Consider the following 27,086-nt stretch of genomic DNA (forward strand, 5'->3'; position numbering starts at 1 on the left):
CTCTGGCAGTGATGTTCACACCCACAGCACCCCCTTGTCATGGCACAATGGAGATATGGAGCTGTAAATGGGTGGGAACTGCACATCCTGTCACTTCCAGCATGGGCTGCAAGTTTCCCCACGCTGGGCAGGGATCTAACACAGTGTTACTGAGCAATGCACTGGCGTGGTGTACACAGCTCTACATGTTTGGAGGGTAGCTCCTCCTGGTGTACAGATCAATGCACTGGAGTGGTGTACGCAGTCCCACATGCTGAGAGGCTGCTTGTGTGAGTTTCCTCCCACGGTCTGAAGGTGTGCAGGTTACTGGGATCAGCCATGGGAAATGAAGGGGAACGGCATAGGTATGGAGTGTGGGTCTGCTAGGATGTGCTTCAGAGGGATGGTGTCGACTGGAAGGGCCGAATGGCCTGCTTCTTGACACGGTCGGCATTCTCGGATTAAGGGTCAGCTATGTTGTTCTGGCCCAGGAGTCACAAGTAAGCAGGATTGGGTAAAGATGGCAGCATCCTCTGCGCAAGGGACGTGCATGAATGGGATTGCAGGAAATTAAAGTCATGTTCTCTGTTCCTGAGGTCAGGCTTCCATTCCAGGTTTTGTTCGTCGAACTTTAACATTACCAATTCGGTGTGTGAGTCCCCAAGGATGACCACAACACCACAACACCACCTTCTCCAGGTTGCAGTTTTTATTGAGAACAAGAAGCTGATTCTGAGCTGATGCGAGCAAAAGCAGATGCTACTGTCAATATCAAAATCATGGATCCAAACAGGAAGATGAAATTTCGAACCTTGCCATCCCAAACCTGAAGACTCCAGACGCTTTCGATGCGCCAATCGGCTGTCTCAGCAACATGTACAGTTTATGATCATAATATTATAAATGGGGGCAAGTATTCTCTTCCGCCCCGCTTTTGACCAGGAGCTGTCTCAACCTGGGAAATACATGCGCCTCTCTCTCGTCATTCCATCCCAATTCCAATTGGATATTCGTGGCTGCTTCACACAGTTTCCCTGATTCCGGTTCTGGAACTGGGATTATGTGTGATTGCATGCAGCAGTTGCTACTGCCTTGTGTGGGCAAAGTGATGAAGTAGCCGATGTTCAACTATAATGCTATTGAAGCATACGTTTCAACAATATTCTGCACTCTCCCAAGAGTTTGGAGAGTTTCATTCATCCCATTCTCCAATACTCTCATTCGTAGAATCTCCACAGTCTCTGGGGACGCTAAAGTTAAAGATTCGGTTCATTCTGCTTTCCCACATGCCTGTCGCTAAGTCCTGATATTATACAATCTTCCTCTGCTATCATGCTGGTTGCAGTTTGCAAGCGTGGTCTGTGGAATGCTGTAACCGTTCAGTCGATCGTATTCTGCGTTGTGATTGCAGCGACCCCGGCTCGAATCCACATCATGGCGGTCAGTTCTCTAAAAGTTTTACTTTTGGTGAAACACGGTCAGAAATTAATCGTTTTTACAAGATAATATTCTCCGAGGTGATGATCTGTTTTCCATCGAATTTTGTTCTCTGATATTTCATGCATCAGGATTTAAACCCAAAAATTCTCGAAGATGTCTCTCCCTCGCACGCTCCCTAGCTCTCTTTTCCGTCCCTCGTCCCATTTGAATGAGGCATTGCACAATCTAATATACACTTGCACGTTGATACCATCCAGTCTGTGCCATTGCACTCACTGTTGCTGTGTGACCATGCCCCAATCTCTTAATTGGCACCTTCAAATCATTCGGTCCATTTGGATATCGTGGCTGTGAGATCAATTCTCTTTTAGCAGCTTCTACTGACATGGACCAGAGATTATTGGAGCGTGAGGCTCAATAAAATGGCATAGGGAATAACTGGGGAAAAGAGACTCTATTGGAAAAGATCCACCATGAGGCCTTTCTGCGATAGCCTAGTGATACTATCGCTGGATTGTTAACACAGCAAAGCCAGGTAATGTTCTGTGGAGACGGGTTGGATTCCCACCACACCACGACGATGTTAGTATGTGATTGCAATAAATGCCTAGAATTAAGAATACGTTGTCTGAAAAACCCATCTGTTTGACTGACGTCCTTGAGGGAAGGAAACTACCGTCCTTATCTGGTCTGGCGTCCACATGACTCCAAACCGGAAGGCAATAAATGCTGCAGAGCTATCCCCGATGCTGTTACAGAATGGAAATATGTTCATTCAGCTCATTGCTAGAATTGTCCAGGGATGAGTTCGCACTGGGAAAGTTGCAGGAGAAATTCACTCGGATAGTGTCTCGGCAGAAGAGTTTCACTCATGAAGGGAGACAGGACAAACTGGGTTTGTTTGTCACCTTGCAGAGGAGTTTGTGAGGGGGATAGATAAGGTAGACTGAAGAAGCGTTTCCCATCGATGGAAAGAACGATCACAGGGGGCCAGAAATTTAAGGAGAGAGACAGAAAGGTTTAAGTAGATGTGTAGAAACGCGGTATAGGCTGGCGGGTGATCGAATTTGGAACACACTGTCTGTAAGGGTCAGAGAGGCAGCACACCTTATAACCTGAAGGAATATTCAGATGTGAATATGTTCTGCCAATACTTGTAAGGCTATGGGCTAAACGATTCGGGTCGTTAAGCAGTTGCCTTTGACAAATGCAACCACAATGGGCTGAAGTGCCTCCTTTGAAACTGGTGTCCTCGGTAGTATAGTGGTTAGTGTCGCCGTATGTTAGGTGGGAGATAGGAGCTCAATTCCTCGCTGCGGCACTGTAAATGTTTTAAAACTGTCGCTCCATTTCCAAGTGCGGGTTATTAATGCCTGTCCTTCCATTCTCCATGGGACATGTCGCAGGAAGGACAGTGCTATCAGAATCAGCGTAGGGAAGGTCTGCAGCTCCCGGCGAGACAGAGTGTCAGTGAAAGTGCAAACATGTGACTTCCGCAACCTGCACCTTGTGTCTGTATTGGAATATAAACCATTTAATAGAAAGAAGAAGGAAGCTGGGGAAGAAACAGGGTAAACCAATTCAGATGTGAGTGCAGAAACATTTTCAGCAGCATCATGAGGAAAACTGACAAACGGCTCTGAGAAAGAGTTTGCATTTCTGAACTGTTAGTTCACAGAGTTGGTTTTGTTCCACTTAAGACCTTAAGAAATTGAATAATAATTTATAGAAAGACTTGAAATGTTAGAACATACCAGGCGATGAGTCACGTGCTGGAAACTGTGTTTACAACCCAGATGTTTGATGACTGATACTGATACAAAAGGCTGAAGGGCCTCTCACCATGCTCTAAAAAACTCAAAAACTGCCATTTTTCAACTGAACAAAATAGGCAAAAACAAAGTCATCAAGAAAAGTTCCAAGCATTGCATATGGCTTCCTTGGTGCGAAAGTGCTGAAATTCAGCTGTCTCATTGCTATTTCCCAATGTTGATTTCCAGTCAGGAAAAAAAAATGTTGTTCCTTATGAAAATCTTAAATTAAACATGAGTTCCTGACATTACAAAACAGCAAAGGTAGCAGTTCTGTCAGAGTCAGTGAGAATTTCATATCGGAGATGAAATCAAATGCGAAGATACACTGAAATCAGTTGCCTTTGCCTGCTCAGACTCAGTACTACACATATAATCTTTATTGAAACATACAGGTTTTTTTCAAGGATTTAATAAGTTGGATGCAGAAATTTTGGTTCTGTGACCAGAGAGCCTCATATCGAATGACTTGGAGATGCCGGTTTTGGACTGGGGTATGCAAATTTGAAAATCACACAACACCAGATTAGAGTCCAACAGGCTTAATTGGAAGTACTAGCTTTCGGACTGCTGCTCATTCATCAGGCGATTGTGGAGTACACAGTAAGTTTACAGTGTGATGTAACTGAAATTATACATTGAAAAATACCTTGATTGTTTGCTAAGTCTCCGATCTGTTACAATGATCATGTTAGCTTCGCTTCTTTCATATGTAAAGTGCAAAACTTGTTATTTTAAAGTTTCATTCTCAGGTGAAATTCAACAATTGATGTCTGCCCCCGTGTGCTGCTGTCTGTTCCATAAGGTTTAAACTGATTCTAATTTATAAAAATGAGTTAGCAGAGACTTACATGGATTCATGCAGTTTTTGAGCAAAGTAGAATGTAACTCAGCAAATACAAATTCACCACACAAACGTATATGTGTGTGTGTGTGTGCGCGCGTGTGTAGGAGGGACTCTGTTTGTAGATAGGGCAATGGGATCACCTGTACTATAATGTGAACCTAAGGACCAGGCTGAGGCCATTCCCATGGGTACCGAATTTAGCTATCAGTCTCTGTGCGGGCAATTTTAGCTGCTGCCTGTTCCGAAGCCTGCCCTGGAAGATTGTCACCCGAAGGTCCGAGGTAGAATGTCCTGGACCACTGAAGTGCTCTCCAACTGGGAAGGGGCATACCTGTCTGTGATTGATGTGCAGTGCCCATTCCATTGCTGTATCCTCTTCTCGTCTTTACCAATGTACCATGCCTTAAAGCATCCTTGCCTGCAGCATATTTTTTTTTAGATTAGCGTCAGTCTAAACATTATGGCACGGACGAAGCACACAGGGACTAACACTGTCAACATATTATCTGTGATGACACTAATTGGTAAAGTTCAACTGCGAATGTAACTGTTAAAAGAAAGTTTTTCTATTTACATAAGAAAGAAGTGAACCTAACATCGTCATTCTAACAGATGGAAGACTTAACAAACAATCAAGGCATTTTTCAATGTATAATTTCAGTGACAGTAACTGTAATTTTTTGCTCTAAATTCTGTACCTATCCACTGTGTACTCCACAGCCACCTGATGAAGGAGCCGCTCTCCAAAAGCTATTGCTTCCATTAAGCCTTTTGGACAATGACCTGGTATTGTGTGATTTTTAACTTCGTATTAGAATGCGGATCCCAAAATTAAAATAGAGATGAAGAAGCATTTATTCTCTCAAACAGTTCTGTATCAGTGGACTTTCTTGTAGCAGAAGGCTGTTGAGGAATGAGGCTGAGATCGGCAGATCTTCAAACAGCAAAGACATCAAGCGTTATGGAGAAAGGCAAGAAAGTGCAGTTCAATAGCGGAGCAGACTTGATGGTCTGAATGGTGTCTATCTGTTCCTGAAATTGTTGGCCTTAATATGAAACTACAAAACCGACCTGAGAAAAACGTGCCAAATTTTAAAAAAAACGTTGTTCCCCCGGAGCACTGAACCGAGGTGAAATGTACAAAGAACAACACACAAAGGGCAGACAATATTGGGTAATCGATCCGTAGTGATCAGTATACCAAGGTAAACAGGAAAACCGATATTCAGTATCTACATTAAACCTGGATCCACGAGGCATGTAGTTAACTCTCACAAACCACTATTCCCCTTCCGTTTTCCTGACGCCCCCTCCGTTCTTGTTTTAAACTGATTGATCGTCAGGCAATTGCAGATGACATTGCTGATGTGGAACTGAAGCATGTAAAACATAGAACATTACAGCGCAGTACAGGCCCTTCGGCCCTCGATGTTGCGCCGCCCTATCATAATAATCTGAAGTCCATCCCATCTACACTGTTCGATGTACGTCCATATGCCTCTCCAATGACGACTTAAATGCACTTAATCTTGACGAATCTTCTACCGTTGCAGGTAAAGCATTCCATACCCTTACTACTCTCTGAGTAAAGAAACTATCTCTGACATCTGTCTTATATCTATCTCCCCTCACTTTAAAGTTGTGTCCCCTCGTTTTTGCCGTACCCATACATGGAAAAAGGCTCCCCCTGTCCACCCTATCTAACCCTCTGATTATCTTGTATGTCTCCATTAAGTCACCTCTCAATCTCCTTCTCTCTAAAGGGAACAGCCTCAAGGCCCTCTGCCTTTCCTCGTAAGACATTCCTTCCATACCAGGCAACATCCTAGAAAATCTCCTCTGCACCCTTTCCAAAGCTTCAACATCCTTCTTATAATGCGGTGACCAGAACTGTTCACAATACTCCAAATGTGACCGTACCAGAGTTGTGTACAGCTGCAGCATAACCTTCTGATTCCGGAACTCAATCCCTCTATTAATAAAGGCCAAAACACTGTATGCCTTCTTCACAACCCTGTCAATCTGGGTAGAAACTTTCAGGGATTTGTGTGCATGGACACCGAGATCTCTCTGTTCACCTGTACTCCCAAGAATCTTATTAGCCCAGTACTTTGCATTCTGATTACTCCATCCAAAGTGTATCACCTCACATTTGTCCACATTAAACTCCATTTGCCACCTCTCAGCCCGACTCTGCATCCTATCTATGTCTCTCTGCAACCTACTGCATCCTTCGTCACTATCCACAATCTACCGACCGTAGTGTCGTCCGCAAAATTACTAACCCAACCTTCTATGCCCTCATCCAGGTCATTTATAAAAATGACGAATTGCAGTGGACCCAACACCAACCCTTGCGGAACGCCGCTATTAACTGGACACCAAGATGAACATGTTACATCAACTACAACCCTCTGTTTTCTTTCAGCGAGTCCATTACTGATTCAAACTACTATGTCTCCCACAATCCCATTCCTCTGCATTTTGTATAATAGCCTACTGTGGGGAACCTTATCGAACGCCTTGCTGAAATCCATATACACCACATCAACCTGTTTACTCTCATCTACCTGTTTGGTCACTTTGTCAAAATACTAAATAAGATTTGTTAGGCACGACCTACCCTTTACAAAACCGTGCTGACTGTCCCTGATCAGATTATTATTTTCGAGATGATTAGAAATTCTATCTCTTATAACCTTTTCCAATGCTTTACCAACAACTGAAGTGAAACTCACTGGTCTTTAATTACCAGGGTTTTCTCGACTAACCTTCTTGAACAAGGGAACCACATTTGCAATCCTCCCAGTCCTCAGGTACTATTCCTGTCGACAAGAATGATTTCTAGATTAATGCCACAGGCTGGTAATCTCTTCCCTTGCTTCCTAGAGGATCCTAGGATAGATCCCATCCGGCCCAGAGGACTTGTCTATTTTCACACTCTGCAGTATTTCTAATACCTCTTCCTTGTGAACCTCAATCTCTTCTAGTCTAGATGCAAGTATCTCTGCATCTTCCTCGCCAACATTTTCATTTTCTATAGTGAACACTGTCGAAAACTATTTATTTAGTGTTTCCCCATGTCTCCTCTGACTCCACACACAACTTCCCACTATTATTCTTGATTGGCCATAATTTAACTCTCGTCATTCTTTTATTCCTGACATACCTTTGGAAAGTCTTAGGGTTAACCCTGATCCTATCCGCCAACAACTTCTCATGTCTCCTTCTGGCTCTCATGTCTCCTCCTGGCTCTTCTGAGCTCTCTTATTAGGTCATGCAGGGAAACAATTCTGTCTTCTGCACAACACCATTCTGCTTTTAAATATCAGGTTGTATTTTATATTGATTCCTGTAAACGTTAACATTTAACAAACCATGACAGTGAAAGTATTGAATCCTCATCACTATACTACCAGGGAAGACTTCTGTTAACACCACCCTGGACACCATGAGATTTGTCATTCTATACTCTCATCCTTCTGTGCATGGCCTCTCGGCTCTATTTCGGTCTTGTTGGTTGGTTTACAATACTGAGGCTATCCAATCATCTTTGCATTTCAGTTTATAATGTATGAGACCTTCTCTCTGAGCTTGCAATGTGCTTGCTCAGTGGTGAAACACTGGCCTTGTAAACTAGAAAAGTGCTTGAAATAGGCCATTCCTGTTTTTCATTCCAAGAACTTGAGGAAAACCGTTTGGCAGGACAGGAAATAGCGGGCGTGAGCAATGATCAAGTTTGACAGCAAGAACGAGGTGAGGCAGTACAAACTGCAGATTGAAGGGGAAACAATGGGCAAGGAACACTGGGACGGGAGGGGCTGAATGCTTCCTTTCTTTGCTGTAACCAGACACTGGTGTTGAAGTCTAAAATGGGACAATATCAGCCAAATCAGTGAACTCTTACTTTCTGCTTGTTTTCTCCTGAGGATTATGTCACTCTTGGGGAAATGTGTCTGCGTGCTTCAGTCTGTGGGTAAAAATGGGGTTCGGTTTCCCGACTGAATGTGAACACATTTTTCCCATCTCAAACTTTAATCTCATTTATTGTATATTACGAGATTAAAACGTTCCAGAGAAATCAGCTTTCAGGTGAACACGTGAAACGTCAGACCTTATAAGGTTACAGACCAAGTGCTGGGAAATGAGAGGAAGGGACCCATTTCTGTGCTGTAAACACTCAATAATTCAATAATTTTTGACGGGAAACATATCTGCAGTGACATAATTTCAAAAACTGTGTTATGAAGAAACGGTGCAACTGCTTCTGCCCTCATCACTGGTGGTCTAGTGGTTAGTATTCAGCGCTTTATCTGAGTGGCCTGGGTTTAATTACTGTTCAGGAAATCAGGACTTCTTTTTCCTGATGCAGAGAGCGCAGCTCTACCAGGAATTTGTTTCATGCCTTAGATCAGTCAATACCCCAGCTCTTCAAAGAAGGGAATAGTGCCTTCCCTCTCTCTGCACAGTCGGACAGTTAATCCTTCATTCTCCTCTCATTCCACTTCCCAAAGAGTTTCAAAATACTGTAAAAACTGAGTCTCAGCTATTTATTTTCTGTGCTTTTCATACATAAGAGCTGCAGCGATTGAGTGCGTTGCTTTCTGAAAACGAAACGTACCTATGAGCAATGTGTGGGGATATTCCAGGATTGCCTTCTCTGACAGCGCTGGGACATGACTTGTGTTCTCTATGATATGTAAGTGCCAGTGTTTGAGTTGAGTAGACAAAGTTAAAAATTCCACAATATCAGGGCATAGTCCACCAGGTTTATTTGGAAGCACTAGCTTTCAGAGAGCCGCTCCTTCATTAGGTGGGTGTTTTTTCTGCAGAAACTTGGTGTATGTGTCAATATGCGCGGTCTTTTGGAAGATCATCTGGACTTTAACCGACCGTTCGTGGTGTCGATGGTACCCATGACTTTGAGGTGTTGGTGTTGGACTGGGGCGGACAAATTTAAAAATCACACAAAGCCATTTTAGATTCCAACAGTTGACAAACACCTAATGAAGAAGCAGTGCATGGAACACTGGTGCTTCCAGATATGTCTGTTTGGGACATTCTGGTGCTGTGTGATTTTTACTCTGATAGTTCTTGGTAAAGTTTAACTGATTGAAGACAATGAGAGAATGTTTGTTCGTGGAGATGAAAATTTCAAATATTATCCACTTCAGCCTAACAAAAATGATTAGTTTGGATGTGTGATGAATCTCCACAATGTGCTTGCGCCAAGTAAATTCGAACTTTCAACCGCCTGATCCGTAGCCAGCTCTACGAATGGTTGTACCACTGGCCGGATGCATAGCTGAGGTTTTACAATCTGCAGAGCTGTGGTGTTAACAAGGACATGAGCAATAACAGTAACAGTCACAAGGTGAACAAAGAACAAAGATAATCACCATCATTGATTCACTTCAAATTGTCCTCAAAAAAACGACCATTCACAATCCGATTAACAAATCAATGAGGTCACTGCTGATCAAGGGAATTGCAATTTACTTTGCTGCGTTTTCACCATAATTTGAGGTAAACTCCAGCCTAATCATAACATCGCATATTCTCATTACTTTTCAGCTTTAGATTACGTTAATGACCTGTCCGTATTTGCAGGAAACTGAACAACATGAAATGAGTGAAAACGTCCTTCCGATGATGTAATCCAGTGCAGAGTTGGCCAGAAAAGAAAAGACAAAGACATGAAACATCATTCCCATTTCTCTCCGTACCGATGCGTTTTCCTGAATTGGATATTTGCAGGACTTGTCTTTAATATCTAAAGAATTAATTATTTTCCTGGGAAAGTTTCTTCATAAATCAATTAACATCTGAGTTGTTGAAACACATTTTATTTCAGATTAAAATTGTTGAATATCCTTTCCCCCAGCCAAATGTCCCAATCCTCCCTCCTCTTCCATATAAATACCAGCTGCTCCAGGTGAGGTTGGAGCTCCCAACCTGACGTTCCAATGCTCCTTGCTTCTCCATGTCAATAGAAACTGCTCTGTTTGAAGTTGGAGCTCCCAGTCTGATGTCCCAATGCTCCCTGCTCCATATCAATAGCAGCGGTCCAGTTGTGGTTGGATCTACCAGTCTGATGTCCCAATGCTCCCAGCTGATACTTGTCACTAAATGCTGGTCCTTGTGAGGTTGGAGCTCCCAGTCTGATGTCCAAATGCTCCCTCCTCCATGTCAATAGAAGCGGTCCAGTTGAGGTTGGATCTATCAGTCTGATGTCCCAATGCTTCCTGCTGCTACATGTCATTAAAAGCTACTCCAGGTGACAGTGGAGCTCCCAGACGGATCTCGCAAAGCTCCTTGCTCCATGTCAACTGAAGCTGCTTCAAATTAGGTGAGATCTCGCAGCCTGATGTTTCAATGCTCCCTGCTGCTTCATGGCAATAGAGGCTGCTCCAGATGAGGCTGGAGCTCCCAGTCTGATGTCCCAATGCTCCCTGCTGCTCCATGTCAATAGAAGCTTCTCCAGTTGTGGTTGGAACTCTCAGCCTGATGCCTCAATGCTCCCTGCTGCTCCAAGTCAATAAAGGCTGTTCCCAGTGTGGTTGGAACTCCCAAACGGATGTCAAAATGCTCCCTGGTCCATGTCAACAGACGCTGCTCCAGATGAGGTGGGAGCTCCCATACCTGACAGCTCACACACCTCTACATCATCATAGAAATAGTGCCCACTGATCATTTCCACCACTGGAGCCATTGGTGGAATATCCACATTATGTGAATTTAATATTATTTTTAGTCACCACCGAATGATTATTTCCAAAAGACATTCTTTCTTAAATGTTGTTTAGCATGTGCATATTGCAGTCAATCCGAAATCAGATAATGGTGCTAATTGATGTATGCTCAATAAAACTTACGTCCTATTTTTCATGTTGAGTAACTGCTACTTAGCAAGGACAATGTTTGTAATGAAATCACACTTTTATTCCAGGTGAGGGAATGTGGTTTGCATTATTTAAAAGTAACTTGTTCACTGTGTAAAATGATCAAATAGATCTCAATTTCAAAGCAAAGTTGGTTACGTTGTCATCCATCTTGACATGTGGTGTCCTCTTCTTTCAACCACACGGGTATTAGAATGAAAGGTCTGTTAATGACATGCGTACAAAGACACATTAAATCACTTTTCGTGCTTACACTGCATGAATCTGCGGTTATTGATCCACAGTTTAGGTTCAGTCCCTACAGTTAACATGCTGACTTTTCTAGTTGTTCATTGTCCATTGTGATGCATCCGGTGTGTGCATAACGAGAGGGAGCTTGCTTCCCATATCTTGTGTTTATATGTGCCTCATGCCCAGCCTTCATTAATGGCTAGAGCAACGGGCGAGGGAGAGACCAATGTGTATGTCTCTCCGTGCCCATGCACGGCACCATCATCGGCAATTCTCTATTGTGCATTTACAGCCAGTTCCCGGTGCCCCTACACACATGCCCTGCCCCTTTTGAAATATCTCCATTATTTTGTGCTGTCTCTCTGTGCTCTTCTCACCAAGATGATTCAATTCTACTCAACCTGCTCCAGATTTCATCTGACAAAACAGTCATTAACAATCCCACTGCATAAACATGCCCTTCGCATCTCTCGTTATTTGGTTTTCCAGGATCTCTTTCATACGATAAAACGTCACAGCAGCTTGACTTGAAAAATAAAATCGCGTTCCTTTTCATTATCCCAATGCAATCTCCATTTCAATGCAGTTTAGGCAACTGGCTCAAATTATTCTTTGAGATATTATAATAGCGTCGATGCATATAAACTGACCATTGGAGTTCCAATTTCAATAAGACAGCTGTGAGCAGACAAAAATAGCAACATTGGAAACAGCGACGAGAGTGGGATTCGAACCCACGCGTGCAAAGCACAATGGATTAGCAGACCATCGCCTTAACGTCTCTGCCACCTCGTCAGACATGCCAGGGAGCATATGACCTTATTAATAAGTGAATTGCGTAAATTATGCAGAACAGCAGATATTTCTCCCTGGTGTTGGTGAAATGATAAATAGCGCAGTACTGTTCCAAGACTATGGTCTGACCTCTGGGTTGTGGGGTAAGTGCATTCCCATTCGGCTCGCAGTGATCTGAACAAAAATGAAGAAAAGACTATGTAACAAGGTCTGTTGAATTCTGTGAAGATTTGAAGTCAACGGAATGAGGAATACGAGAAAGCAGGAGGTGTTCTTTTAAGAAAGAGTTGGATAGAGCTCATAAGGATAGTGGAATCAAGGGTTATGGGGATACGGCAGGAACAGGATACTGATTGAGGATGATCAGCCATGATCATAATGAATGGTAGTGCTGGCTCGAAGGGCAGCTATAGGTGCTTACTCCTGCACGTATTGTCTATTGTCTATTAAATTGCCTGTGAGGAATTGTTTTCCAGACTGGAGGAGAGTGCACAGTGTTCAATGTCATTAATCGGAACACATTTCTTCTGCTCAGATATTTTTGACACGCACTTGTGTACAGGACAGGCAATTTCAAAATCCTAAATAAGGCTAAACTGACAATTGAATTCCACAATGGAAAAACCTTGAACTGGATCATTTCCTGGGCCGTGCGACACCAAGTCACTGTATGATCACAGCAACACAGTGAGCAAGTGTCAGAAGGAAAATGAGTGCAGTGCCAGAGCGTATGCTGGGAGCAGCAGGTGACACACGGGGAAGTGCATTTCCCACAACAGGAACACTTCCCAAACAGCAGACTGAGGTGGAAGAATTCAGAGGGGCTTTACACTTTGGAATTTGATGGCAGAGACACAATGGAGATATGTCATTGAGTCTGTTAAAGATGAAGATTTTAAGATTTCTACAGATGAAAAACAAAATAAAATGTTCATTAGCTAGTGAAGGCAAATGTTGAAATTGTATATTTCAACAATCTATCCATCTTTGCAATGAGTAGCTCAACACGTTCCTCACTCGGGGTCAGAACCACTGGTGAAGATGATCGTATAATCGCAGTTACTAGCCATGGAACCAGAGAAACTTGGTTTCCCAAACGTTAAGGTACAACCAGGAATGTGAAGGTAAGCATTAATGTGTTGCTCCTGTGCTGCAGGTGACCAGCACACGGTATCTCTGTTCCAGTATAGTGGGCTGTGCTGTGCCGAAGTTTTAAGTTTGAGCCTCACATGGAGCAGCTTCAATAAGTCGTCGTGTTGAGGGGTACGGATAGAAAGTGATATTGAGCAAAGCCAAGTTTATGGGAAAATACCCGTGTTTGTGGATTGAGAAACGACCTTTTCTGTATAACTCCTACATAACTGCAAGTATCTAAAACGTGAAGAGACATGTGTGGAGAGAGAGCCAAAGGTGATTTTTCAGCAGATGGATAACGTTTCCCATGTGCACTGCGTTAAATTCCGGGAAAATAGATGTTGAACTGGTTTCATGTTACACCGTTTGTTACAAATTCACAAAGGTTATCGCAATAATAAAAAAAATCACAAAGGACCGTTTGAATATTGTACTGAATTGAATTTTGGTCCGAGCATATTTTATCTTCAATGGCGTGCTGCAGAGAAGTACAGAGGGTTAACAACACAAAAGGACAGAGTCTTCTTGGTGCATTTCTTGGGTGGAGTTAAGAATGTACGATATACACATAATACCATGTGAATGTGGTCAAATCTTTAAAGTAGGTGTTGCGTCTCCAAGTGACGATTCAATTCCTATGCATTAGGCTATAACTTCTGTCTGCAGTTATTTTAGGACATCAGCTCCATTTGCATAGATTCACCTTGAAAAATACGCCAGACCTTACCAATCCATGAACATTTTATACTCAATCTTAATCAGTTGTACGTGCTCCTGAAATGTCTTTGTGTCTGAAGTCAACCAAATTCGAAATTGTTACGCAACCACACTGACTTTCTCTCAATGGTAAATTCCTCCTTGTATGTTTGTTCGTATATCTTTTAAAACATTGTGAAATCAGCTTCTACGCTTTATTTCTGGAAGTTGTTCACGATTTAACTAACTCTATTGAGTGGAAGAAACTCTCATCCAATCTTTTCTTAATCATTCACTAATGATTTTGAAGTTCTAACTAAAGTTGTTGATTCACTCAAAAGAGGGCATTTCCCCGATTTCGTCATTCAAACCTCGCGTTATGTGAAAATCTTATTTGTTTACTTCAAACTTGCGTGTTTCTGCTCCAGCATTTCCAAATCTCGTGAATAAACTCCTTCATTCTTTCTATCATCCCGTTTGTACCCTTTCTGATATTTTTATGTCTCAGTAAACAACGTCACTTGGCTTTCTAATATCTTGCTATCCAGGAAACAGCGTCTATGCCCTTTCTAACTTCTTTACATGTTTTGGTGGAGAATGAGGGCAAGGATTCCACACAATGCTCCCACTGAGAGTGACCTACAAATTTTACAGTTACACTATGAACTCTTTGCTTTTTAAATATGACGTCTCTGTGCATAAACTCCAATAAGGTAAAGTATTATCTATCCAGTTCATGAACATCGTCTCCACGGAGACGAAAATTATCTGTCACTCCCTTTATTCTTCCACAAAATGTTCGAAAGGTTTGTAAGGCCAACATCTCTAATACACCGTGCCCTGAGTGAGTCTCAGCTATTTCTAAAGGTGACTAAAGTTCAAATACTTCATAGTGTGTCTCCAATCATTCCAGTGCAGACTGGTTCTGGACAGTAAATGCCATCACCAAAGGCCACCGTGGATCTGAAATCAACAGGTTTCACATAGTAATTGTCGTAGCTATTGTATATCGTATGTCCGTTTTGTTGTTCAATTTGTTCATCATTTAATGGGTCCCTGTATTGAATTCTACTGAATGATTATTTTGTGAATGGAGACATTCCCTACTCATTCGAAACACCATGGAACATATGCTTCAAGAGGATAGTCCTGCCATTACTGGGATAAATCAGTGAACATTATGGACGTATCCTCGAAGGCAAGGATTTCCTTCTCCGGTTTAGCGAATCATTACAGCACCGAATCCCATGTGTGCGTTCATTAAACGAAAACAGTTGCAGCAAGATTTTAAAACTAAGATTTTGCAATCTGCTTGCATTAGTTGTCCCAAACATTACATTCCACATTATGGTATGTTTGTGGATGAAAGCACTCTCTGAATCTTGAGCAATTACATTTCAATTTTGTCAAAACATTGTCATTCGCTGTTCTCTGTTTCCCTTTCAGTTTCCCGTTTAATAACCTGGATTTTCTCAGTTTATCTTATGTTTTCAACAATTTCAATCAATCTCGCTCCTGATTACCAATCCGAGAGAATGCCACAATTTTGTCAATTTATATGCAGTGCAGCTGTAGGGTGCGGTGACCAAGTGGAAAGGCATTGGTCACGTGAACCAAATAAAAATAGTGGGGTGGTGGAATCTGGCCGTTCCATCGCAGTCATATTTAAAACATTTAACGTAATCTTTAGCCAAATCATATTGGTAGAAAATAAGAAAACATAAAAGAAAAAAATTGCTGATGTTGAAAATCAAACAAAAACAGGCGTTGCTGGAAAATTTCAGGACGTCTTGCAGCATCTGTGGAGAGATGGAACCAGTGGATGTGAAACGTTAACTGTGATTCATCTGCACAGATGGTGCCTGGACACCTGTGATTTTACAGAAATTTCTGTTTTGTTTCAGATTGGCAGATTTTGTCACAGTTCATGAGAACAGTGCTCTCGAGAATCAAACAGACAGCATGGAGCTGATAGTGTGAAATGAGACAGTAATAATAAATGAGTCGAGAGCGTTGTACTGGAAAAACACAGCAGGTCAGGCAACATCCGAGGAGCAGGAGAATGTACGAGTTAGGCATAAGCCATTCATCAGGAATTCGGCTTGTGAGTCGGGCTGAGGGACAAAGCTGACGCCAGGTGCCAACTCGCAGGCACCTTCTCCTACTCACCACGATCAAAACCCCTCCTCCCATCACCAAACCATCATCTCCCAGACCATCCACAATCTCATCACCTCTGGGCATCTCGCATCCACAACCTCCAACCTCATTGTCCGTGAATTGTGCACTCCACAATTCTACCTCCTTCCGAAGATTCGCAAACCCGACTGCCCCAATCGACCTATTGTCTCAGCCTGCGCCTGTCCCATCCGAATCATCTCTTCCTACCTCGACACAATCCTATCTCCCCAGTCCAGGAAATGTCCACTTATATTCTTGACACCCCTATGCATTTCACGTCTTCCAAAATTTCGTTTCTCTGGCCCCCAACGCGTCATTTTCACCATGGACATCCAGTCCCTGTACAAATCCATCTGCCGTGACAGAAGTCTGCAAGCCTTCCATTTCTTAATCGCACACCATCCCAACCAGTACCTTTCCACGGATATCCCCATCCACCTGGCTGAACTAGTCCTCACAATCAACAACTTCTATTTCCAATCTTCCCACCGCTGCCATCGAAACGGGTAGCCATGGGCACCCGCATTAGACCTAGCTATGACTGCCTGTTTGTCAGATACGCGGAACTGTCCATCTTTCACAGTTACACAAGCACAATACTCCACCTGTTCCTCCGCTACATTGATGAATGTGTTGGTGCCACTCCAACTAGTAGGTTGAATAGCTCACCAACACCTTCCACCCCGACCTCAAATTTAGCCGGATCAGCTTGGCAACTTCCCTCACCTTCCTGGACCTCTCCATCACTGTTTCTGGCGACTGACTAATTATAGACATATACTACAAACCCACCGACTCCCACACGTATCTAGACTACATCTCCTCCAACCCTATCTCGTGTAAAAACGCTATTCCTTATTCCCAATTCCTCCACATCCATCACATCTGTTCCCAGGATGGCCAATTACACCTCAGAAAGACCAGTTGGTCTCCTTCTTCCACGATCATAAATTGCCTTCCCACGTGGTTGACAATGCCTTCCAGTGTATCTCATCCACTTCACACACCACGCCTTGAACCCCACGCCTCTCAAACGCAATAAGAACAAAATCTCCTGGTGCTCACCTTACACTCCACCAACCTCCGCATAAAACGCATCATATTCTGCCACTGATGCCACCTCCATACCGACACCACCAGAGATATATTTCGCTACCCAACCCTTCAGCATTCCGAAAACACCATTACCTCCACGACCCCCTCTTCATGTGCACACATCCCCCCACCAGCCCACAACCCTCACCTGCCACCTTTCACTGCTACCAAAGGAGGGGTGAAACTAGCACCCACACCACTCCCCTCATCTCCAACCAAAGCCCGAAGAGATCATTCCACATCCGTTAGAAATTCACCTGTACAGCTACCAATGTCATCTGCTGCATCCGTTGCGCCCATCAGAGAGACAGGACACCTTCCTGCAGATCATTTCAGAGAACATCTCTGGGACACCTGCACCCACCAACTTCACCGTCCCGTGGCTGAACTTTTCAACTCCCCCTCCTACCCCGTCAAAGACATACAGGTCCTGGACCTCCTCTGCTGCCAAACCGTTACCACCCAACGCCTGGAGGAGGAACGCCACACCTTCCGGTTTGAGACCCTAACAACACACGGGATAAAGGTGAATTCGAACGGTTTCCTCATTTTCCCTCCCCCAAGCACAAGCCTTCAACTCGCCACCGCCCTCTCGACCCATTCCATCACTGCCACTTCTGACCTATTATCTTCTCCCTCCACTTCATCCATCTATTACTTTCCTGCTATTTACCCTCAAACCCACACCACTTCCATTTATCTCTCAGCCCCGACTCACTTGCCTTATTCCTGATGAAGGGCTTAAGCCTGAAACCTGAATTCTCCTGCTCCTCGGATGTTACCTGATCTGCTGTGCTTTTCCAGCATCACACGAACAACTCTGATATCCCGCATCTGCAGCCCTAACTTTATCCTTGGAATTATCAATGACCTTGGAGTGAAGATATCCCTCGATTGCAGTGATCACAGTGTGACTAAGTTTTCCATTTATTTTGGGTGAGGGCAGGCTGGATCTGAGACGAGCGCTTAACACCTAAACAACTGGATTGGTATCAAATAGCGAAGTTAGGGCGGGCTGAAGTGAAGTGAAAAAGTCTGTCAGAAGATGGTTCAATACAACTGCCCCACATCACCCAGATTGTACAAGACACACAGAAAAAGCAAAGCACCTTCACTGCAGGCACAATCACAGGTAAAGTGGAAAGGAGACAGTAAAACACACTGGGGTGTAGTGGAATTATTTATGTGAAAGGATTCGATGTATAAGCTACTTTACATATGGACAGCCCTCACATTGGAAAAAGGAATTTCCTGCAGTGTAACGGCGTCATTTGCCTGTGACATCACAATGCTGAGAAACACTGACATAGTTTCTTCTGTAGCAGCGTGGCCTAGTGAAAGCTTGATCGGCCCATCAACCAGAATTCAATAGTTCAAAGTTCTCCTTTGCGCTGTACAACTTATTTGCTGCTCCTGTAGTCAGATCTCAATCGTTTCACAGTATGTCTTCTTCTGCTTCCTGCTTCACGGTAACACTTGAAACGTGAACAAATCCACCTTCCACTTTCACCAATCTTTTGCAATTCCCGAGTTGGCACAGATACGAGTGGCTGCTCGAGCGCTTTCACTGTGGTATGATCTGAATGATAAAGTGCACTGTGTCTGATCTGCAGAATGTCCCCACTCGAGACCGTGCTGTTTATCCCATCCCCGTGGACTGAGCTGTCTCTATTGGCAGAGTATTCAGCCATTTCCCTCCGCTTGCAGGCATTATGAGGGGATGTAAGTGCGGATATGCTCTGAAGCGTCCTTTCACAGGCACAACAAGGTGCAAGAGCGCCTCTGGAACTTAGCATCTTTGATTGCGAACTTCCTCTAAATATCATTTATTTGAGAGAGAGAGAAAGATGCTGAGCTGGTGGGAAAGAGAGAAATGGGCTGTGGACTGTCTTCCCTCAGTAAAATTCAAATAAGTGCATTTTTGTGCTGCCCATTTGATGTTCAGAATCAATCTTCGCAGAACAATCCAGCAGAAAGGCTTTTGCCTCAGAGGCATTGATTTATTTGCTGCACTCGGGCATCAGTTAACATCTGAGTCCCAACTGTCCCAGATGAAGCGACTCCGAATGAAACCCTCACTCAATGAGAACCATCCCCACAGCCAGGAGCTGCGGGGCTGCAGGCAGTCCAAAGCGGAAGGGAGGATTAAAAACGAGCCATTATTTCTCCCTCAGCCACTCTGTCACAGAGACAGGTCGAGGGACGGCAGAGACGTGTGACGTCATTCACGGGCCGACAGAAGGCGTTCAGCCCATCGAGTCCACGGTAAATCTTATCGCTTGCTTCTCTCTGAGTTTATTCATCATCAGTGCTGCATGTTCTAATAATAGGGAACTGTGTCTGTGTCGAAATGCTACCTCCAACATACTGATCCACATGTTATTCACGGCTGTTCATTTCACCTGAGGACCCTGCTGTGTGACACAGCGTGGGGAATAACTGCAAGGCGTCATGTGCATGGTACACGCCACAACTGATTTCTCTCAACTTCACCAGTGTATTCCCAGCTCAGGTGACTTTGCGAATCAGGTCATAACAGACCGAAAGCCAACAGCAAAAAAATCTTCCATAACTTCTTTCGTGTGTTCCTCAAATGTATAAATTTGGCGGGTGTACCTATTTCAGATACCTTTTGAGTGTAAGGACGCAGAAGGCTCATCAATATGTAATGCGAAGAACGCAGCACTGTTATAGCGAAACTGGGGCAGCGAAACTGAAAGCTGGAATTGTCATCGAGCATTAATTTCTGGATTATGCGCCCACCACTATCCAGCTGGGCCGCTCTGTTAGCGCTGACCACAGCAGTTTCCCGCAGTCTTCAGGATTTTGTAGCATGTACCTTCCAGGGTGACGTCAAAAGATCTTCACTGTTATTGTGTGATAGACTGTGGCACAGATGAGTCCCGGCTGTGTCAATATAACCACTCTGTAACTTCCCCAATTCTGCTGTTTTAATTGCAAATGCAATCAGAATCACCAAACGTGTCACACTTCAGACTGAGGCCATGCAGCTCACCTTCGCTCTGCTGGCTCCACGCAATGAGGAAATGACTGTGCTTTGATTTATTGATTGTCACATGGACCGAAGTACAGTAGAAACCTTTATTTGCGATTGGTAAAGGCAGATCATAGTAATAAAGGACATGCAGATCACAGCGTGAGAAAAAATAAAATTTGCCCAGACTCAGGAATTCAGGTTACTACGTTTAGGACGTGCGGTCAGCAAAATCCGCATTGGCAAGATCAGCATTATTTCAAGTTAGACAATCCATTTCTCAGAGCAGCAACGGCCGAGAAGAAGCGGTTGTTGAACTTGCTTGTGTATGTTTTCAAGCTTTGGAATCTTTATCTGACCCCGATCTCATCGAAATCACATCTTCTCAGTCAAAAATGAAGTGGTGTGCAAAATTCCAAGGCTCATCTGCAAGGTTAACCCGAGAGCTCTCGCACGTATGTCACCTGTCTGAGGCAATATCACACCCGATACAAACGAACAAGAACGGCGCCAGACGTGGTAACCATAAATCAGGTGAGTTTTTTGGTTAACTAAGGCTATTTCTGCTGTTTCAGAGTGAAAGAAGCACAGAGTTTTAATAACAGCTCCTTTCCATTCTGACTCGCTTCTCCCAGGAGGCTGCGCTAGCTGCTTTCCCGGAACAGGGCGGTCTTCATTGATAACTGGACGAACTCATCTTCCATTGTCACGCAGTGTTGGTGGAGAGCAGCTTGAACGCGGTCTTCAGCTCCCTATCAAACAGGGGTTTGTGGAGCGGAATAGGGGTCTGGCGGGAATGGGAAGTATGGAAATTCTGGAAAAGTGTTGAAAAGGGAGATCGTGCACGCACAAGAAATCATCTTCTTTTGGGAAAATAATGCCATCTGAGACAGATAGAAAATGCAGAACTGCGAGGAAAGAGTGAATCTCTCCCCATTGTTCGGGAACAGTATCTGTGCTTCTCGAAGTCACAGGGAGGCTTCTGCTGTCTGAATCAGCATGGCATGTTACTACATCGAGTCCCGTCGCTCACGCAGCTGATGTGTATACATTTTTCCACGTTGCCTCCAGTTCACATCAAAGATTTCACAGCTCACATCATCCCAGAGTGACAGGGAAGAGAAGGAAGCGATTAAGACCAACATCTTAACACAACCTGGGGATAAATTGGATGTGGGAGAGCGGACAGTCTCGACTGGTTACAGCATTTACAATCTTGGTCCGTGTGGCGACAAAAGCAGGAACCAGGAACTGCTGATCTTGCTTCTTAAAACAGATGAGTAAATTTTGAAGAGCATAGATATTTCTCCTGGTGTTCATGAAATGATCAAGAGCAGAGTACGGTTCCCTGAGTATGGTCTGACTTCTGGGTTATGGGCCCAGGGCACTCCCACTGCGATATTCTGTTCACAAGATCTGACCACATGGAAAGAAATGACACAGTGACAAGATCTATTTAGTCTGATTCCGTGAAAAACAGAAGCCGATTGAATGAAAAGAGCCATGAGAGCGGGAATGTAACATTATCTGTGAGGAAGTTGTTTTCCAGAGTCGAGGAGAGTGCACAGTGCTGTTCCCAGGGGTCAGTATTTGGATAAGTAAACTGACTCAGCATCGGCTGTTATTGGACTGTATCTTTTGTACAATGTTGCAAAAGCACGGGCCTTTTGTATAGAGAGGACAACTTCAAAATTCTCAATGATGCAAGACACACAAATGAGGTGAACAACAGAGCAACCGCAAAAACTCGTGTTACGTCATGGGGTAAACGCCCCTGCTCAATTTTCGCTTAAATTCGCTCTCTTACAAATTCCTGAGCCTGAGATTCGAACAGTGAATGGACTATGTTAATAAAATCTGCTCGGATCTCACAGCTTCAGTATTTAATACGCCCCTACATGTATGTCTGACAACAGCAATTGCTCCCTCACTGTGTTACTTCAGCACACGTAGAGAAGAAATAAATATAAGAACAACAGTCACGTATGTGACTGGGATTTGACCCGATGCTGCTGCAGCCAATCGGTTCAGCTGTAATTGAAATTGCTTCCACCTTTCCTACGTCGGTAATAAGATCGCACAGCTTAGTGATGAGTTTTCGTGCGTTGAATTGGACCCAGCATTCTTTCTCAGGTTGAAATTTACAGGGATATAAAGGCATGGTGAAAGACACGGCAGCATTTACTGGAATATAAAGACGTTAGGAAGGACAAGGTCAGAGTTCACTTGATACAAAGTCGATAAAAAAGACAGACATGACGGTTACTTTGAGATAACACCACTAGAAAAGGAAAGAACAGATTTAGTGGGAAGGTGAGATAGATAAAGAACCATGCGGGAAAAATCAGGAAGTGTCTGAAGGGAGGTGTCTGAAGGGAGGTTGTCCAGGTGATATGACGTTGGTAAGAGTAAATCTGAGGGAAATTCCTTCGTTTAGGTGAGTGAAAAGTAGAAGTTGGAGCTTCAAAACCAACGGGGAATGATGAAGACGTTTGGAGCAGATTTTTTTATTCTGAGAATTATTGAAATCGGAGATGAATTTTCAGAAATTAAAACATTTTAGGAGCTGATTCCATTATATTTCAAAAGTCGTGTGCAGACACACAGGGACTGAATTTAACTGCGACAGAGATTCTGGGCTACCTGGATGGCGAGGCAAAAGGGACATACTCTCGAAGTGGATAACATTCATCGAAAAGAATTTGCATAATACCTGCAACTGAAAATGTTAGGTATAAGAAGAGCTGCTGGTGTTGATAGGTGTTGCAGCTTATTCTACATGAAATATTATATATTGTAAATACACTGAGCTGTTTGGTTTAAATCTGTATTGGATGGAAGTCGGTTAGCTCAGTCCGCGGACTAACTAGTTATGATAAAAGTGAGACCAACAGCATGGGATTATTTCTCCCACCGTCTCAGGTTTGCATAAGGATCATCATCTATCCCGCTCTCCTGATCTGTAATACTATGGTGCCTCTAGTGAGTAAGATTTGGCCTGTAGATGTAAAACACCATTATCGTTGCCATCTGTAGCCTTGAACATTTGGTCACAATCACTGGAAAGGAGAGTGAGTCCATTTAACACTCACTGACCTCCGCTTGAAAACCTCTGTGACAAGACTCGACCTTATCCCAGTTTGCACCCTCTGCTCCTCCCAACAGCAAAACTACTTGGTATGCCTTTGCCAGATTTACTGACAACACTCAAACTCCCCAAAGAGATAAATCTAATACTTTCGATTGGATAATGAGTTGTGCGTGTTTGCAGGAAATGGAATGATATGAAATGAGTTAAACAGACTTTCCCAGAATGTAGCAGGCGCTAAACAATTGCGCGACTGAAGCCGCAGACAGCAAGCTGGTCACATGTCCTACTCACCTTAGGAACTTTAACTGAACTGCTCTTCTTTTGCTGTGGTTCTGAATTTAAAGCTAACGCTGACCAGGTGAAAGTGACATGGACCTGTGATTATTGAAGCATCACGTTCAGGAAAGTGACACATAAAAATATGCAAAATAGACTTCATTGGGAAATGGGTTTCCATTGGTTCCTGCGATGTTTACAATGTTACATTGCCGCTGTCGCCAGACCTTTCCTTCGATCGGCTTCAATTCGAATCAATAAAGCTTCGCAACTTCCTTCTGAAAGTTCATACTGGTAACATGAAACATACTGCATTCATCAGTAATCTTCACTATTCCAACATCCATGAACATGTTGCATGGTTTCCATGAATACTGAAGATGTAAGAGTGTGCTGCAAGAATAAATTCAATTCCAGTTTAAATTGTAAAGTAGGAAGAATGCACAGTAAGACTCAGAATGTCAGAAATTCATGTACGTCTCCGTGTCCAGAACTGCAGCAAAAAAGAGGGGTAATCTGTCCCTAAATCCCCACACTTGCTTGCTCCATGTGTTCAGTTGGAAACCTGGCGTGAAGGAGCATGCAGTCTGACAGAGCGCCTGGAAGAATCCTCGATTGTCTGATCTAAAGCTGCCATAGGTGCTCTTCATTCTGGCCGTGAGAGCGGTGGGGTAAATGGGAGGACCTTGATATTCCTGGTGTAGATTCACGTTTTAACATGTTACTTTTGAAAACCCTCTGTCAGAAACAGCAGTGACAGAGAGGAACAGGAGGACGCTATTCCAAACACCGGTCTTACTCCGCCATTTGACATCGTTATGACTAACCAAATACATCAATAGCTTTCCCCGGTCCATCTACAACAGCCTGTCGCCCAAAGGGAAAAAGACATTTAAGCAATCGATAATGCCTGTGCAACTATTGGAAGGGAATGCGTTTAGAGACAGTGGGTTTCTGCACGAAGTTTGTAGGTTTCGTGGGTTAGCAGTTGATTCTGGTCTGATCATGCTTCAAATGATATGATTCCGTCAAAACTCACCAACAAGGGGGTCAGGAATTTTCTGTGGTAAACAGCAATTTCGAGAATTCCAGACGACGGGAACTAACGATGAATCAGCAGAATAATAATTGATTCCGCTGAAATCTGAACTCTGATTCTGGTGGAACTCAAAACAACAAACTTTGTATAGCAATGTTAACAATGCTGTAGAAATCTAACGCGCTTTTCATTGCACCACCGAGCCGCTCTAGCCACAATTTTACTGTACCCAGTGTTGTGGTTGTCGTGGAGAAAATGTAATAAATCTCCAGGAGATGCGGGGAGTTCTTCAAGGAGTAGATCTTTTATTTGCAGTCAACAAACCGTGACACTCAGAAAGCAAATTATTGAACGACCCCGAAACTCAGGATCCGTGGCTCTTTGTACCCTTTCTTTAATTATATTTTTGTTAGCTTACCAGGATGCCCAACTGTGTTAGTCAGAATTATTTCACTCCAGGTATACAATAAACCACTATCTCTGTACTTCTGCCAATAGGGTTTTTTCTATTGTCACGATTATGTATTTTACTGCAATGATCAGACTAACCTGTCATGATTAGAGATTTAGCTACCCCATCTACCACAATGTTTTCCTGTCCCAAGCTGATTAGATATTTAATGTCTTTTTTTCTGCGACAAGTGTTTCAAGCAGGCTGACTCTACTAACTATCAATTAAATACTTAAAGTCAAGTCCTAAATATTTATTGTCACGACTTATCCCAACCTGCAATTATGATATTTAGCTGGCAAGGCTGACGGTACTAATTGCTATTATCTCAGCCTGTCACAGTAACCGTTCAGCCCCAGTTTGACTCTGCTAATTGGTGGAGGAGCATTCCACTCTGCTTATCCCATCCAGCCACAGTGACCCCATCCTGCCACAGTGACCTTTTGACTCGTGTAGCATTCCACAGATCCCTTGTAACAGATCAACAGTAGTATCTATGCTTTTACCCTTCCCATGCTTCAATGCTCGGTATTTGCCGTACGGTGTTAGGATCTTTGATCAGATATCTGTTTGTCTTCGCCCCACTTTCCAGTACATAGTGCTTATCTATGTCTGCTCTAGCTTCTCAAGTATTCGGCTAAATACACCTGAAGTGTTTTGATGACTCCTAGCTTTACCACACGTTCAAACAGTGAGTTCCAATTATACAACACTCTCAGAATGAAAATGTTCTTCCTATATCTCCTCTGATTATTCTCCTCCTTGAATTTAACATAGATCTATGGTTGTAAACACTTCCCATAAGAAATTTATTCCTATAACACGTATCTGCCCCCGACTGTACACCTTCATCTCTTCCTCACTCACTCTTCTCCGCTCTCAGATAAAGAGCCTGAGCTAAGTTAATTTATCTTCGCCACGACGAGAATATCGTTTTGGAAAAGTACAGCCGGTCAGGTTGCATCCGAGGAGCAGGAGAACCGACGCTTCTGGCATAAGCCTTTCATCAGGATTGAGACGTGTAGGTGGGGGTGGAGAGATAAATGCGCGGCATTTGGGGTTGGGTGGTAGCTACCTTGGAAAGCGATAATTGGATGGAGGCGGGGGAGAAAGTGATAAGTCAGAGGGGGAAAAGATTAATAGGTCCGGAGGGTGGTACTGAGTTGGGTGGTTCGGATTGTGATAATGTGGGGGGAGGGGAATTGAGGAAGATGTTTAAATGCACATTTATCCCGCATGGTTGCAGGGTCCCAAGGCAGAATATGAGCCGTTCCTCTTCCAGGCAGCGGGTGGTAACGGTTTGGCGGTGGCTTATTGTCGATTGTCCTGTTCTGCAAACCACATTTCAGGGGAGATGTGAAATAGCAAAGACTAAAAAACGGACAAAAACTTATAGAATCAGAGTTAATGGAATTAGACACAATGCAGACAGAAATCATTTGGCCTATCGAGTCTTCTCTGTGCGGCTGAAGAGATGCACACTCCCCCACCCGATCTTTCTAAACCCGCATTATTGATCCACCTACAAAAATAGAAATGAGTTCAAAAGCTCAGCGGGTCAGGCAGCATCGGTGGAGAGAAATCAGAGTTAACATTGCGAATCAAAACTGTTCCAAGGAATGATCTATTGACCCCAGATGGTCATTCTATTTTCCCTGAGTTGCAATTCCAACTTTTGTCTTTGATTTTGTCTTTGAATATACAGTTCATTCAGGTTTTGGTTGCCATCTACCAGAAGTGCACACCTTTGGATAGTGAGAAGGAATCGGAGCAGCCAGAGGAAATCCACACGGAAAAGAGAGAAAAGGAGTGTGCAAATTCCATACAGTCATTCACACAAGTCTGGAATCGAATGCGGGTTTCTGGCCTCTTAGCCCTCCCAAGCTGCAAGCGCCCGTCACGGATGCGAATTGAACCCAATCTCACGCAGTATTACCATGGTGTTCTATACAAAAAGAACTGGAAATCGATAATCGATTAACTATCCGAACTCTTTTTTTAAATCACTTGACCGACAGCCTTGGACGTCTTGTCGTCAAAAATTCACATCTGAATACTTCTGAAAGTTATGAGGATTTCTGCCTTTCCAACCTTTGCATGCACTGAGTTCCAGATTTCAACCA

At 43.5% G+C, this 27,086-nt stretch overlaps 1 non-coding gene across 1 annotated transcript; it reads right to left on the bottom strand.

The window, feature by feature from the left end:
• Positions 1–11,923: 11,923 nt before the first annotated feature.
• trnas-gcu (transfer RNA serine (anticodon GCU)) lies at positions 11,924–12,005 on the bottom strand. The gene has a single exon. It is a non-coding gene; the product is annotated as a tRNA-Ser (tRNA).
• Positions 12,006–27,086: the final 15,081 nt, after the last annotated feature.

Source organism: Chiloscyllium plagiosum, unplaced genomic scaffold, assembly GCF_037043375.1.
Source record: "Chiloscyllium plagiosum isolate Xiang-an unplaced genomic scaffold, Cpla_swu_hap1 HiC_scaffold_46, whole genome shotgun sequence".
NCBI classification, from domain to species: Eukaryota; Metazoa; Chordata; class Chondrichthyes; order Orectolobiformes; family Hemiscylliidae; genus Chiloscyllium; species Chiloscyllium plagiosum.